The 16,098-nt window shown below is 40.6% G+C and overlaps 1 long non-coding RNA gene across 8 annotated transcripts in view; it reads left to right on the top strand.

Moving 5' to 3' along the window:
• The window catches only part of LOC109496635, a 105,109-nt gene that overhangs the window by 23,784 nt on the left and 65,227 nt on the right, over positions 1-16,098 (top strand). For all 8 annotated transcript variants that reach the window (XR_006593047.1, XR_006593049.1, XR_006593045.1 and 5 more), the window contains 2 exons: positions 6,971-7,017; positions 14,271-14,444. This is a non-coding gene — a long non-coding RNA (uncharacterized LOC109496635). The remainder of the gene's footprint in view (positions 1-6,970; positions 7,018-14,270; positions 14,445-16,098) is intronic.

Raw genomic sequence — 16,098 nt, 5'->3', positions numbered from 1 at the left:
AGCCTGTCATAGGTCTCAATCCCACGATCCTGGGATCATGACCTGAGCTGAAATGAAGATTAGGATGCTCAACCCACTGGGCCATTCAGGTGCCCCTCCATTGTTAACAAGTTTTTTAATTTTTTAGTGTTTTTATTTATTTTTGAGAGAGACAGAGACAGAGTGTGAGTGGGGGAGGGGCATAGAGAGAGGGAGAACCAGAATCCAAAGCAGGCTGCAGGCTCTGAGCTGTCAGCACAGAGCTCGATGCAGGGTTCAAACTTGTAAACTGAGATCCTGACCTGAACCGAAGTCCGACGTTCAACTGACTTGAGCCACCCAGGTACCCCTTCGTTGTTAATTTTAAAATTACGTCTCCTGGGGCGCCTGGGTGGCTCAGTCGGTTGAGCATCCAACTTCGGCTCAGGTCATGATCTCACGGTCCGTGGGTTCGAGCCCCGTGTCGGGCTCTATGCCGACAGCTCAGAGCCTGGAGCCTGTTTCAGGTTCTGTGTCTCCCTCTCTCTCTCTGACCCTCCCCCGTTCATGCTCTGTCTCAAAAAAAATAAATAAATAAATGTTAAAAAAAATTTTTTTTTAATTACGTCTCCCTGACTCCTGCTCAGGCTTTCCTTTATACAGATTCCTTTTTCTTTCAAGAACTTGGTAGTAACATCTGGAGTTTTGAAGCACTAGGCTTCCTGTGTCATCCACTGTGTCATCCTGAGTCACTGCCATCTGGAGACTTTTTGGTATGAAAAACAGGGCAGGGCACTTTATTATATAGGTGACTTTTATCTCGTCAGAAATTCCTGAAATACGTCCTTCTTGGTAGTCAGTAGTTTGCAAATAGAGAATCCTTGTGTTCTAATTAAATGGGTTTCTAATCTTGTGATGATAAAATTGCTTTTGCTTTCAAGTTCCAAAAGTATTTTTACATGTCACCTCATGACAAATCAGGGCTGCAGAATATTATAAGTGTATTCACTTTTGGTTTCTTGTGAGTGTCTAACCACAGAAATGTTTTCAGGTACCTTGTCTCCCAAGTACATAATAATTCACCACATGATGCTTATTACTTTTACTACTTGTTAATTTTACTAGTTTATTACTACTCTACTAATACAACCATAGCTAGTGCTCCTAGTATGACTAACTTTACAAGTAAAGCTAAGATGAAGTTCAATTTAAACAGGAAAGCTACCTGTTTAAGATGCATCTGTGTGTGTGTGTGTGTGTGTGTGTGTGTGTGTGCTGTGTTTACAAAAATGTGATCATGCCAGTCACCTACTCTGTGGATATTTCCACTCTTAAATAAGATTTATTAACGTTTGTTTTAAATTCATACACTGAAACTCATGCAGAATGTGATATGAGGGCAGTGAAGTCAGTATTTTATTTGATTATTTTCCCTTTCGAATAGGAATTAACCAGACACTATTTTAGTTGTCTATTTTCTTCCAGTTAGCTCTCCCACAGTATTTTAATAAGGACAGCTTTTACCTACCTAGACACTGAATTTTAACATCTTGTATATGTATTTTTTATCTCCTTACAACTTTCTGAACTACTTCATCATTTTTCAAGTTTTCATTGGACTCTCTGTGTTGATTAATATATGTTATCTTTGGGGTTTTTGGTATTGATTTTCTACATTGATTTTTTTTTTTAAGAAACCCAATGTTGTCTCAGCCTAACTAGAAAAAAATTAGTAAAATCGAATATTGAAAACATAATAACACCTGTAGACAAACCCTCTCTTTTGAGGATTTTCTTCAGGCAATTTTTTAGAACTTGAACTTATTCACATAATTGTTCATGCTAAAATATACATATGTGTACTCACGTGAATATATGGATGGACAATACATTTTGTGTGTTGGGGGGGCACGTTAAGAAAATCTGAAAGTCACTGCTGAAGTTCAAAACATGCAATTCTCTCTTGATTTTTTTATCCCATTTGCTGAAATTTACTGTTATAAAAGTAAATTTATAATTTTTACCTTGTATCAATTTATGATAACTCATTTTAACTAGTTAAGAATAATAGCTTAACATTTGTTGGCTCTCTCATTTCTTTTGAAGTTAACGTTCACCATTCTTAAGTGTACTTGGTATTGTATCAGAAATCCCTATCAAGTTACAAAATGCTACCATATTGCTCCAAATTTCCTCATGCCCTTTCCAAATCCAGCCCCAGAGAGAGTCAGTATTTTAGTTTTTGTCTACCACATATTAATTGTCCATGGTCTAGAAGTTCAGGTAAATGGGATAATCTAGTGCCCTCTTTTGTGCATGGCTTCTTTCTTTCCTGAATAAACTGCTTTTGAGATTTATCCATTTGATGTCTGTATCAATACTTCACTACTTTGTATTGGTGAGCTGTATTCCATTTTATGAATATATCATACTTCTTTTTACCCATTCTCCTACAGATGGACAATTCTAGTTTGGGGCTATTATAAATAAAGCTTCTATTAACATTCATGTACAAGTCTGTAGACTTATATTTTCATTTCTCTTGAGTAAATATTTAAATTTAGGGTTTTTTTAATGTTTATTTTTGAGAGACACAGAAAGAGCGTGAGCAGGGGAGGGGCAGAGAGAGAGGGAGGCACAGACTCCAAAGCAGGCTCCAGGCTCAGGGCTATCAGCACAGAGCCCGACATGGGGCTCGAACCCACGAACCGTGAGATCATGACCTGAGCCGAAGTCGGACGCTCAACCGACTGAGTCACCCAGGCGCCCCCCTTGAGTAAATATCCAAGTGTACAAATGCTGGTTTACAGGGAGAGGGATATTTTTAATTTTCGGAAAAATTGACAGGCCTTTGTCCAAAGTGTTAAAAATGTTTACCCTGCCCCCGATGACGGATGACAATACTGTGACTGGTCAGCATTTTCACAGACCGTTGCAGTTGCCGGTCTTTTTATACCTGAGCCATTCGAATGGCATGTAGTGTTCTGTAGGGGGTTGGATTTGCATTTTTGCTGATGCCCGATGGTGCTAACCTATCAACTTTTCCCTGTGTATTGTTGGCTAATGTATGCCTTTATGTTCAAGAAATCAATATTAAGTGGAGGTTCTGATAGCTTTTGGTAATAGCGTATAATTATGTATACGTAATCAAGATAGAAAACCGATGCTCTCGTCCTAAAAACTTTCCTCGTGTTACCTTGTATGCGGTGCAGCCAGGTACACGCTTTCTCACACAGCAGGTCTGCCTTTTCAGAACATTCATCTAAGTGAAATGCGTTCAGTGTCCTTCATTCACTTAGCATAAGGAACTTGAGATCCATTTCTGTTACTGCATGTACGAATCGTTGATTCTTTCATGTTGCCGTATTGCGTCCCATGGTGTGATGTACCGTAAATGATTTATTCATTTACCAGGTTTTGGGCGTTTGCTCTGCTTGCTTTTGGGGACTATTATGAATAATTGCGCTGTGAGCATTTATGTACACGTTTGCACGGACATCCATTCTTACTTATCTCGCGTAAACACTTAATAGTAGAATTACTGGGTCATTATAGCGCACATATATTCATAAAGCCTTGCCAGTGTTTTTCCAGAGTGGCTAAACAATTTGCCTTCACACCAGCTATGAGAGAGAGTTTTACTTTCCCTACACACTCAGCAACAATTGGTAGTTTCAGTCTTTTACTATTTTTATTTTTAATTTTTTAATATTATTATTATTATTTTAATCTTTATTTTTGAGAGAGAGAGAGAGAGAGAGAGAGAGAGAGAGAGAGAGAGAGAGACACAGAATCCAAACAAAGCAGGCTCCAGGCTCTGAGCTGTGATCACAGAGCCCGACATGGGGCTCGAAGTCACAAACTGCGAGATCATGACCTGAGCCAAAGTCAGACGCTTAACCGACTGAGCCACCCAGGCGCCCCTAGTTTTTATATTATTGAAGTATTACGGACATACAATGTTAATATCAGTTTTGGGTGTACAATATTGATTTCAGACAATTCTATACATCATGCAGGGCTCAATCCCACCACCCTGGGATCATGACCGGAGCCAAAATCAAGAGCTGGACGCCCACCTGCCTAAGCCACCTAGACGCTTCACTTTCAAATATATCACTTTTGTATATTTTATATGCCCAAAAATACGGATACTGTTTTTTTAGGTTTTTTTTAGAAATAATTGACTTGCATCACTGTGTACAGTGTTTTATACAGTAGTATTTAAATCAAAGAGGGAGAAGACCTATGTATTTATATTATCTCTTACAATTTTATCAGTGGATTTGATTTAAAAAAAATGTTTTTTCAACGTTTTTTATTTATTTTTGGGACAGAGAGAGACAGAGCATGAACGGGGGAGGGGCAGAGAGAGAGGGAGACACAGAATCGGAAACAGGCTCCAGGCTCTGAGCCATCAGCCCAGAACCTGACGCGGGGCTCGAACTCACGGACCGCGAGATCGTGACCTGGCTGAAGTCGGACGCTTAACTGACTGCGCCACCCAGGCGCCCCTGGATTTGATTTTTTAAATGTGGATTTGAATTAACATTTTCAGTCCTTTTATTTCAGGTTGAAAAGCTTCCTTTAGTATTTTTTCTCTAAGACGTGGCTTCACTAGCAATAAGTTCAGTTTTTGTGTTATCTGGGAATGTCTTTATTTTGCGTTCTTTTTTTTTTTTTTTTTGAAAGATAGTTTTCCTGGATATAAAATTTTCCCTAAACAGTTACTTCTTCTTTCAGTGCTTTGAATATGTCATCCGGTGCTTTCTGGTTTCCATGGTTTCTGATGAGAAGGCAGCCATTCTTGCTGGTGGGTTTCTTTTACCCACGATGTGTTCTTTTTCTCTTGTGTCAATGCTTTTGTTTTAGTAATTATAGTTCATTGTTTTTACTATGAGGACTGGATAAGAGTCTCTTGGTATATTACTTAGAGTTCATTTCAGGGCTTTTTTTTGGTGTTTAAACTTATATTTTTCATCAAATTTGGAAAAAAAAAATTTTTAGCTGTTAATTCTTTGAATAATTTTTGTGCTCTTTTTTCTCATATTCCCAGGACACCTAAGTTGATAATCTTAATGGTGTCCAACATTGCTCTGACGCTCTGTTAGTTTACTTCATTTATTTTTGTTTGTTTTACATGTTGGATACTCTTTATCCATCTTTCTTCATGTTAATTGTTGTTTTTTGTTGTTGTTGCCAGTTCAAGCCTACTATTAATTCCCTGTAGTGAAATACACACTTCAGTTATTATCGTTTTTTAAATGTTTATTTAATTTTGAGAGAGGGAGAGAGTGCTAGCGGGGGAGAGGCAAACAGAGGTGGGTCAGAGGATCCAAAGCAGGCTCCGTGCGGACAGAAGGGAGCCCAGCCCGATGCAGGGCCCGAACCCAGGAACCGGGAGGTCGTGGCTTGAACCGAAGTTGGACGCTTAACCGACCGAGCTACCCAGGTGCCCCTCGCTTCGGTTCTTACATTTTTCGATTCTTTCTATTTAGCCCTTCTTAACAATTTCTATCATTTGTCTCCTTTTATTTTCTTACTACCAAAAGGGCTCATATTTTCAATAGCACCTTTAGTGTCCCCCACGCTCCCATTTTTTGTTTCAAAAAGTCCCTTCCTATGGTAAGAGGTTTGTCTGTCCCTTTTCTTACAGACTGCCTCTCGGGCACAGTGTCTGAGCCACTGATCTGGGTACTGGGCAGGGTGTTAAACTCTGGTTTTCTCAGCCCACCTCTCCTGATTTCTAACATCTTCCTAATGAACAAGCTAGGGCACGGGCAGTCCGGGCCCCAGTATTCTCACGCAGCTGTCCCTAGAGCGGAACGTACATCAGATGAGTGAGGAATGGTTGTAGGAGTCCTCTGATCTCTGACTGGGCTCGCGAAGACTGACCTCTTCAGCTCGGGCTGGGAGAGGGTGAGGAGTGCGAGCAACCTGCCCTTTTGTTTAAAAACCTTATTACTCGGTGGAGATCTGAGAGGAAAGAGAGCCTGTCGTCTTAGTCACTGTCAGTGGGATCTGAGGTTTCATCAGTCCGAGATGGGGATGAGAGAGGAAGCGCGTCGTGGCTCGAGGGACCTCGACTCTTGCCAATCTTCCTACGTTCTCGTAAAGTTAGCTTGGACAAGGATGTCGCGCCGAAGACCATTTCCGAGACAAGTTTTGTAATGTTATTTATTTCTTTATTTACTTGGTAAGGTTATTTGAAAGTTTGTTTATTTTTGAGAGGGTCAGAGAACATAAGCACGGGAGGTGCAGAGGGAGAGGAGGACGGCATCCAGTGCTGGCTCTGAGCTGTCAGCAGAGAGCCCGATGCAGGGCTCGAACTCACTGACTGCGAGATTAGAACCTGAGCCGAAGCCAGACGCTCAACCGACTGAGCCACCCAGGCGCCCCTATTTTTCAGAGTTTGTGCCGGTGATGCTCCTTTCTCTGGCTACTGACTTTGCAGAGCTCCTCATGCTGCCGTCCCAGAACTGAAGCTTCTGCAGTGCTCTCTGTTTTGCGGGGTTCTGTTTATTTACCTTACCTATTATTCCTGGAGTTGAACGTTAGCCTAACTTTCTCCACTCCTCTAGGTGTTTATAGGGAGTGTTAAAATACCTGTTTGATGGCGTCGTGATATTTAGGAATGTCATACCCCAATTTGTCTTGTGATATTTTTTGTCCTATCACAGAGGTCAGACCGCGGTGTCTCCTTTAATCCTGCGTCTGAGATCTGGCACATAGATAAACGTGTCGGCGTCCACAGCTGTGCTTGTAGTCAAGAAGCGTGGACCATGGTCGGGTTCTTACCGTGTTAAAGAAAATTTACAGCTGTATGTGAACCTATTTAGTTACGTATTAGAGTGCAACCTAATGTCTAGTTCCTGCTCTGAGCATTTGGGTTCCAAGTAAGAGCCCAGCATGTTTTCAGTTACTACGCGTTCTTAGAATTTCAGCCATTGCCTTATTAATCCCGTGAATGTATCTGTGTGCTGTTTTTTATGGTGAGTGTTTGTTCTTTCAGCTGCCTCATCTTGTCTTTGCGTGACCTCTGAGGTGGCGAGACCCGTGGTAAGTGTTTCGTATCGCTGCGGGGAACACAGAATCGGAAAACAGGTAAATACACAGCGTTTGGCCTTCTGTAAGCAACGTGCGATGGTGGTCTGCTGCCGTTGCTGTCACTGTTAATAGGTATTATTCATTCCTGTCTCAGTGAGAGGTGACCTTGAAATCGGTTGGATTAAATACCATGGGGTAATGTCACCAACGAATGCCTTATCCAAGTACTTTTTTCACAGGTTTGAATAGATCTTCTCATTCAAATGGTTTTTTTTTTTTAAAGGAAGCATCATTATTTTTACAAAAATAGAGACACAGAAGGTGATGATTTCAGTTACCATTGTCCTTTGATTGCACCCCAGCCTCACTCACAAGTATTCATTATGAGCAGTGTCCACATCCTCATATTTGTTCAGACGAACCTATACCCTTTATTAACCATGCGTTTCATATATTGTACTCTTACGTAGACATACAGCTAATTGGTTTTCATTTTTGCTCGCTTGAGAGAGACAAAATTACGGTATATTTATAGTCTTCAGTAAATCGTCTCTCTGCTCAAAAACATTACTTGTGTACATTCTTCCAGGTCCAATTCTGTGTCTATAATGTAAACCAGTTTTTATTATATGATCAAAAATAAAATTTTCCTAACAGAGTTTTTCTTAGAAATCTGGTCCTTTGATCCATCTTTTTAAATTCTTTTTGCTATTATGACAAAGTGACTTTATCACTTGGTGGTGGTATAGAAATTTGTACAGTTTATTTCCGTTTTGAGGTCAGCTTGGTTAATCTCCCCAACTTCTGTATTTGCTCTTAATCTAGAATAACACTGTGCCAAACACCAAGAGAGTTGAAGTGACTTTTTTTCCTCCCCCGTTTATCCTTGACCTAAAATTGTAAAACGTGTTCCGGAAAAAGTACATTTTTGGCAGTATCCAATCTTGCCATACATGAATATGGGTGTTAAGGTTTTTGCTGTAAAGTTTTAATTTACATAATGTGGGCCCTGAAGTATTTCTTGATAATTTTATTGCTCGCTAATTTACTCTGACTTTCTTTGGTCTGTGTGTTTTTTTTTTTGCCATGGCGTGTTGTAATTATGGCAGTATATGGGAAGTATTGAGTTTATGTTTATTGTGAATACACTTCTAGACATATATGTGGTATATAGAAGTGTGCATATGTTGGCATAGATTGATAGATACGCCTAAGTTTTTTATGTAATTTTTTTCCCTTCAAACTACAAAAACCTGATTAGAGCATACGTGTCGTGCAGTAGATCAGTAGTTGAATTGTGAGTGTTGATGTAAGCATATAGAATGTTTACCCTCAGAGTACTTCTGTGCTGGTAGGTGGGGCATTTGGCTTCTAATCAGGAGAGCAACGTGGTCTCAAAGAATTCATTTTGTCAAGAATGGAAGTAATATTGTGGGAATACAGTTCCTCGTTTCTCTGTGAGTTTCTCAAAGTATTTCTGTGTGTATGGATATCTTTTAATTCTCATGAGAGATCTGAGGTGTGGAATTAAAAGCGTCCACAGCTCGGGGAGCCCGGATGAGCCCGTCGGTTAAGCGTCTGACTTCTGGCTCAGGTCGTTATCTCCTGGTTTGTGAGTTCGAGTCCTGCGTGGAGTTCTGTGATGACAGTGTGGAGCCTGCTTTGGATTCTTTGCCCCTCTCTCTGTGCCTCCCCCTCTGTGTTTTCTCTCTCTCTCTCTCTCTCTCTCTCTCTCTCTCTCTCTCTCTCTCAAATATAAGCAAACAAAACAAAGCGTCCACAGCTCTGCTAACTTGTGATGCCTGAATAGGGTGACCCACATGCTGTTTGTATCCCAGCTGCCACGGAAGCATGTAAGTAAGCGGTAAGTCGGTGTGAGTCCTGATTTTTAGACGTCTAAAAAGCAGAAACTGTTCCTCAAGATGGGAAAACAGGAAGCCTTTACCTTTTAGATCGTTCATTATGCGTCCCACAACAAGAGAGTACCCTGAGTACGTTTAAATATTTTCAGTGTAATTTGTTTTCTGTTTAATAATAAACATAACACTTTTTCAGCCTTATGTATAACATAGGGCAACGATATACAATGAAAACTTAAAAATCAATCTCTTCCTGAAAGTTCTCTAATTCGTATCCAATTTTTAACCCATGTTAACCACCTCATTCATAAAATTTAATAGCATATTTATACTTAAACACCTATTAAACCATAGCAGAGAGTTGTTTGTTATTCACATTAAAATGAGATAATTTATTCCAAAGCATCTTATCTCTTAAAAATACTGCAGTAGCATTTTGTTAGGGATCTCTCCCTCCTCGCACTTACCCTCCCAGATTGTTCAATCCTTCTATTTTTTATTTTTATTTTTTTAAGTAATCGCTACATCCCACGTGTGGCTCGAACTTACGAATCCAGGATCGGGGACGCAATGCTCCGTCGGCTAGGCCAGCCAGGTGCCCCCGTGTAACTTTTGAAATCAAATTCTGCTCTCTCGTCGTCTCAACAGGTAGCCACTAAAACCAAGGCAGATGATGGGGCCGATTGGCGTCTGGGTGCCCTCCTGGCACCTACTGCTGTGCCGGAACTCGGCTGTGGGATCTGGACCCTCAGTTGAACTGTATGAGGAGGGACTTTGGCCAGCTTCTCCAGATTCGCCATCGGAGAAACCAGACTCCTGAGAGCCCTTCAGACCTCCAGCTGCTCTGGTCTCCTCTGATGCTCCCAGCCAAGTCCAGCCTCGGGCCTTCGCACGGGCTGTTCCCTCTGCCTGTGCTGACCTCTTAACTCGGCGTCCTGGTCCCTGTCCTTGGCCCTTGGCTCTCCCACCCCACCCTGTCACCCTGCTCTACATGTTTCTTTTTTTTTTTTTTTTTTTTTTTTTACTTCATGCCACTTGTCCCGCATTAACGTGGCTTATCATTTCCTCACTGTGTCTTCTCCAGAGTGCACAACTGTCCCAGTTGGGGAGGTTCCCGGGGTGTGGGACTTTGCGGTTTTAGTCCTGGGCGAGTCCCAGGCAGACTGAGCTGAATTGGCCACCTTGTTTCCTCGTCTTTCTGCTCCCAGCAGAATGAAACCGTCACCACTGTGGAGGCCTCCGTTTTGTTCAGTGATTTATCGCACACATCAACAACGGTGCCTCACACATGGTAGGCAGTTAATAAATCTTGGCTGAAGGAAGGAAGGAAAGAATGAAGAGTGAGAGTCCCAGTGGTTACATCCTGGGAGCTAGGCACGTAGATTCTAAATGGACCTGCTGCGTGTTATTTAGAGCGGCCAGAATTAAAATCTACCGCGAATATAATTACTGAAGTTTCTAAGTCACTGTTTAGTTCACGTACATAGTATTTCCCCATATCTTGCCTCACTTAATCTTTTTTTTAAAAAAAAAAATTTTTTTTTCAACGTTTTTTATTTATTTTTGGGACAGAGAGAGACAGAGCATGAACGGGGGAGGGGCAGAGAGAGAGGGAGACACAGAATCGGAAACAGGCTCCAGGCTCCGAGCCATCAGCCCAGAGCCCGACGCGGGGCTCGAACTCCCGGACCGCGAGATCGTGACCTGACTGAAGTCGGACGCTTTAACCGACTGCGCCACCCAGGCGCCCCTTGCCTCACTTAATCTTAATGGCAGTCCTGCAGCATAAAATGAGTATCTTCTATGGCAGCCGACGTTTCTGAATGTAAAAGCGGGTCATTCCATAAAGGTGTTTTCCCATCCTGACTCTGGAATAAGCGTTCACTGAATGTTCCTGCCTTCGTTATGATCCCCATTATTAATTTCAGTATTACTGAGCTAGTCCTTGGCCTTTTATTTAGAATGGGAAATTTGCATACTAGGGAAGATTGATGGCTTGTATAAAGTCACAAAACAAGCGAGTGGCTGATGCTCCTGTCTAAAGAGTTTTGTTCCGATTTGGTCAATTTAAATGCACCCAAGGAAAGAGTGCTCTTTTTACTTTATTTTTCCCCGCTTATTGAAGTATACTCATTATACAAAGAAAATGTGCATATTGTATACATTTTGATTGTATACATTTGTATGAAGCGAAGTTTTCATTCATTTCCTCAGCCTGCCTCACACTTCAGCAATGCCAGATTGGCCCGGCACCATTGAGTAATCAATTTTGCTGTAGTGTTACCTTTTTAAATTAATATTTCAATACTGTACTGTTTTAACTTACGAACCATTTAATATCTACAGTCACAAGTATCCCTCATCACCTTTCTTTTTTGAGGGTTTTTGGGTGTAATCTCCCCTACTGAAGACTTAACGGCTAAAATTTAAACTTCACTTTTCAAATTTCTGATAACACATTTGGCTTTTCAATTCATCTGCCAGAATACGAAAGTATTTTTGAGAAAATGAGCATTTGGTAACAGTCTGTCTCAATTCATGTGTGTCCGTCTGGCGAATCCTCCAAAGCTGCCCATTTAAATCCCTTAGGGAAGTTTTGTACTTTCTTTATATAGGGCCTGAGTAAGTCTTCACAAGCGGATTGGTGAGTTACTTTCTTCCTGCTGTGCATTAGTTCTGAATTAGTTGATCTTTAGAAAACATTGGTAGGTAGCAAAAGTAGTTATTCTTTCTTTCTTTCTTTCTTTCTTTCTTTCTTTCTTTCTTTCTTTCTTTCTTTCGTTTGTTTATTGACGTTGAGAGAGAGTGAGAAGGAGCAGAAGAGGGGCAGAGAGACATGGGGAGAGGATCTGAAGCAGGCTCTGTGCCGACAGCAGGGACGCTGACGCGGGGCTTGAACTTATGAACCGTGAGATCGTGACCTGAGCCGAAGTAGGACACGTAACTGATGGAGCCCCCCAGGTGCCCAGTAATTCTTTATTTCTTAGCAGTCAACTTACTGAAATGTCCAGCACCGCTCGGAGTTTTGGAGGCCTGATTTTCACATGTGATGATTTAGGAACATAAAAAGCATTCATGTGTTTGTAGCACTATGTGGGCAAATTTTATACATCGTGCACAAATGTCAGAGGATTAATGGATGGGCATTATTCGGTTTTTGAACCCTGTTGAAAATAAATTGTATGAGTATGATCATAAATAGATTTTTGGAATAGAGAGGCCATAGACTTCTTTAGGTCCCCGTGTGTATCTGTAAATCAAAAAAAGGTGCAATTACTTATCTTTTATATATCTATATATAGATCTATATACATAACGTATGTAGATATAGAAAATATTACATGCCTTTAAAATCTACACAGAGGCGCCTGGCTGTCTCCATGTGTACAGTGTGTGACTCTTGATCTCGAAGTCACATGAGTTCAAGCCCCACACTGAGTGCAGAGCCTACTTAAATTATAAATAAAAACAAAATATATACGTACATCATCGTTTAGAGTACAGCTCTCTAACCCATTTGTTTAGTTTTTCATATAAAATCAAACTTGCTATTTTCCATCTAAGCAGCTAATATACTAAAAAGAGCAAACTTTTGGGAGTGTGTCAATTTTGTGTCATTGATAATCCAGTTCCTCAAATACACTAAAAGAGCAGACTTTTAGGAGTCCATTTTTATGTCGCAGATAATCAAGTTGTTCCTCAAACACACCCATCCTGATGGTGCTTTTGAAGAGTGACCTGCCCACCAGCCTCATGCTGATCTTATTCTCTTTCTTCTAAAGACTCTTTAGTCTTTTTGACTCTTTAGTCTTTTTGCACACTTAATATCGTCTAATTTTATTGTTTATTTGCTTTTTTCTTTCTTTATCGTATCCCCCCCTCCCGACAAAGTAGAGCATAAAGTCCAATGGAGGTATTCTTTTCTGCTTTGTTCACAGATGATGACTGTGTGCCAACAGTAGCACCTGGCACATAGTAGATGCTCATTAAATGCTTGCTGAGTGGAAAAAAAATAAATAACATTAGAAGCAAACTTAGCTAGTAAGAAAGATTGTGAGACAGAGTACTCACTGGTTAGTGGGCGTGTAGATACTAAATAAGACAATCACATGTTAATTTTTAGGTGTTCTTACAGGCATGACATCAGTTGTGAGGATTACGTAATTTTTTAGGCTTCTAAGTAGCTTTTTCACTTACGGAAGTATTTCCCATACGTTGAATAGTGATAAAAGCAATACCAGTCCTGTGACGTGGAATTAACCATGATGTCGGACACCTAGGTGAGTTGTGCGATGACATATACAAAGGCATTTCCACACGTCCTGGCCTGGGAGCAGACCCCCAGTGAATGTCAGTGATTTCATAATCATCCTTATTAGTGCAGCTATCATTGTTATTAAAAGCAGTTCTTTCATTCTTAATTCTAGATGGGAAGTGTGTGTTCAGAGAGGATAAATGATGTGTTCAAGCACACAAAGCCAAGGGGGCTGTGTTTTCATTCATTGTTAGAAATAGGATGTTCTATGTCAATATTGTTAATATTAAGGGGCGCCTGGGTGGCTCAGTCAGTTAGGCATCCGACTTCGGCCCGGGTCGTGATCTCGTGGTCTGTGAGTTCGAGCCCCGCATCGGGCTCTGAGCTGTCAGCTCAGAGCCTGGAGTCTGCTTTGGGTTCTGTCTCCCTCTCTCTCTGCCCCTCCCGTGCTCACACTCTGTCTCTGTCAGAAATAAACATTAAAAATTTTTTTAAAATATCGTTAATATTAAAAGTAGTCCTTTGTCAGTTTACCTAAGGAAACAGCTTAGGGACATTGGCAAGTTTAATAACCTACACCAAAAACGAACTCATCCCATACCTTTTCCATTATCAGTATTCAACTTGTGTTCCATCTTCCTCTATGCACAAAAACTGACAATAACATACACACACAGACACTATAGTTCCTCGTTTTTTATCCATTTTACAAGAACAGGATCATTTTACAAAAAACTATTAATATTATCCTACACATTTCCCCGGAAATTGGTTTCCTCTTGGATATATTTTCATCGACATCCCTCGAGGTCATCATATACTTTATTGTTTGCAGTTTTAAAATTCAAGTCAAACCCAGATGGGATTCATTAGGTCCGTGAGATTTCCAAAAAAAATCAAATTTTATTTTCCTAAAAGAGCCAATGTATGTAACAGAATTTTAAGAATGTCATTTTATTTCTTTGGTTCTCTTTCAGTTTTTTAGCCAATACCGCATTGTTTGAATTTTTATAACGTGATCCTGCCTTTGTGTTACTTTTGTCCTCAGTGGCTGTCAGGAATTAAATTATGTCCTTGAAAAAAAAAGAGATGTTGAATCCATAATACCTCATTATTCCAGTGTCTCAGAATGTGTGCTTGTTTGGGAACAGGGTCATCGTAGATGTAATTGGTTAAGATGAGGTCATACTGGAGTAAGGTGGGTCCTTTACCCAATTTGACTGGTGTCTTCACAAGAAGACAGAAATTTCGACCCTGTTGCGGAAGGAAGATGGAGTCCTTTGCTACACGACAAGCGACTTCTGGGCCGCCAGAATCGGGAAGAGGTAAGAAGTGATCATTTCCAGAGTCTTTGGAGGGAGCGTGGCCGTGCCAACAAGTTGATTTGGGGTTTGCGGCATCCTGAACTCGAAACACCAAATTTATGTTGTTTCAAGCCCTGCGAGTTTGCGGCGCTTCGTCACGGTAGCCCTTCAAAAGCAGTAACACTGGCCTTCGGTATTTTTCTGGGGTTGTTAACTCTCACTAACAGATTCTTACAGCTGGAATTTTAACAGCTCTTTGTCAAATTAACCAAAAACTTCATGGGGATTTTAATGTGATTGTCTTAAAAATATGACTAGAGAAAATTCAGTATCTCTACAATATCAACTCCATATTTGAGAGCATACCTATGTGTCTATTGAAACCCTTATGTAATATAATACAGTTTTGTATTTTCATTGTAGATTTTGAAATTTCTAAGTACGTATAAGTAGCTTGCATTTCATCTTTCCGTTGAATTTTTGCTTCATTTTCTTTTCTGCTTTCTACTTATTTCTATAATGTAAGGGATGTATTGATATTTTAAAATTTGTACTTTCGGTCCAGTCTCTAAAGAATCTATTCTATATTCTCAAGTTTCCTCATTTGACTATTTTCCTTTCTTCCAGCTTTATTGAGCTATGTTTGATAAATAAAATTGTGCCTGTTTAAGGAGTTCAACGTGAGACGTTTTGACATACATGCACATCGTGAGCTGAATACCGGTTTCTAGCAAATTTACTTGTCTTCTATCACCTCATGGAGTTGCCGTTTGTGTGCGTGATGAGAACACTTGAGAATTCATGTCATGTATGTGAGACATTTATTGTGAGGATTAAATGAGTTAATCCCCATAATAGCAGTTAACACATTGATTGACCTTTAAATAAGAAGCCATTAAACGTTAATAACCTTTATTATTGTAAGTAAAAAATAATAGCATTAGATGCACCTTAGGTGCAAAGAATTAAATCTGCCCTAATTCTTCATGTCGGACGTGCTCTCGGTTGAAGTCTCTGCCTACCCTGCTCTTATTTACTTCTGTTTCTTTCTTTAATAACGTAAGAAACAGAAGCTGACCTGAGAATCAGAGCAACGGCGCTGTTACTAACGCGCATCTCACTCTCTAGCTGCCCTAGCAACTCTTTCTGGCCTCTGTCCACCAGGGGTAACCGTCACCCTCGTTCCTGTTGAGCATCCCTCTGCTTCCTTTTCTCTTGCTGTACGGAATCTTATTTCGGGTTTCGCTTTTTTCCCTCTCTTAGAAGTTTCATCCGCGTTTTTGTGTGCTGCTGTGGTTCATTCCATTTGACTACGATGGAACATCCTGCCGTGTCTGTCAGTTGTTTCACTTACGCTCCAGGTGATGAACATCCAGGCTCTTGCTCGTGTGCGAAGTGCTGCTGCGAACGGCCTTCTACATGTTGCCTATTGTGATGAATAAAAGTTTCTCTTGGGCATTCCCTGGGAGAGAAATTGGTGGGCTATGGGTTAAGTAAATGCTCAACTTGAGGTGCTAATGCTAAACCATCTCCCAAATTAACTCCATTTAAATCACACTCCCACCAGCAGGTGTGGATGTTGTGAATTGACACCCAGGCCAACACTAGGTATCATCGGTCCTTTAAATTTTTGCCAATAACATGGAGGCAGATGGTACCCCTTGTTCTTGATTTG

The sequence above is a fragment of the Felis catus genome, chromosome X (assembly GCF_018350175.1).
Source record: "Felis catus isolate Fca126 chromosome X, F.catus_Fca126_mat1.0, whole genome shotgun sequence".
Taxonomy (NCBI): domain Eukaryota; kingdom Metazoa; phylum Chordata; class Mammalia; order Carnivora; family Felidae; genus Felis; species Felis catus.
The sequence above is the reverse complement of the archived record's forward strand: the minus strand, read 5'-3'. Positions and strand labels throughout refer to the sequence as shown.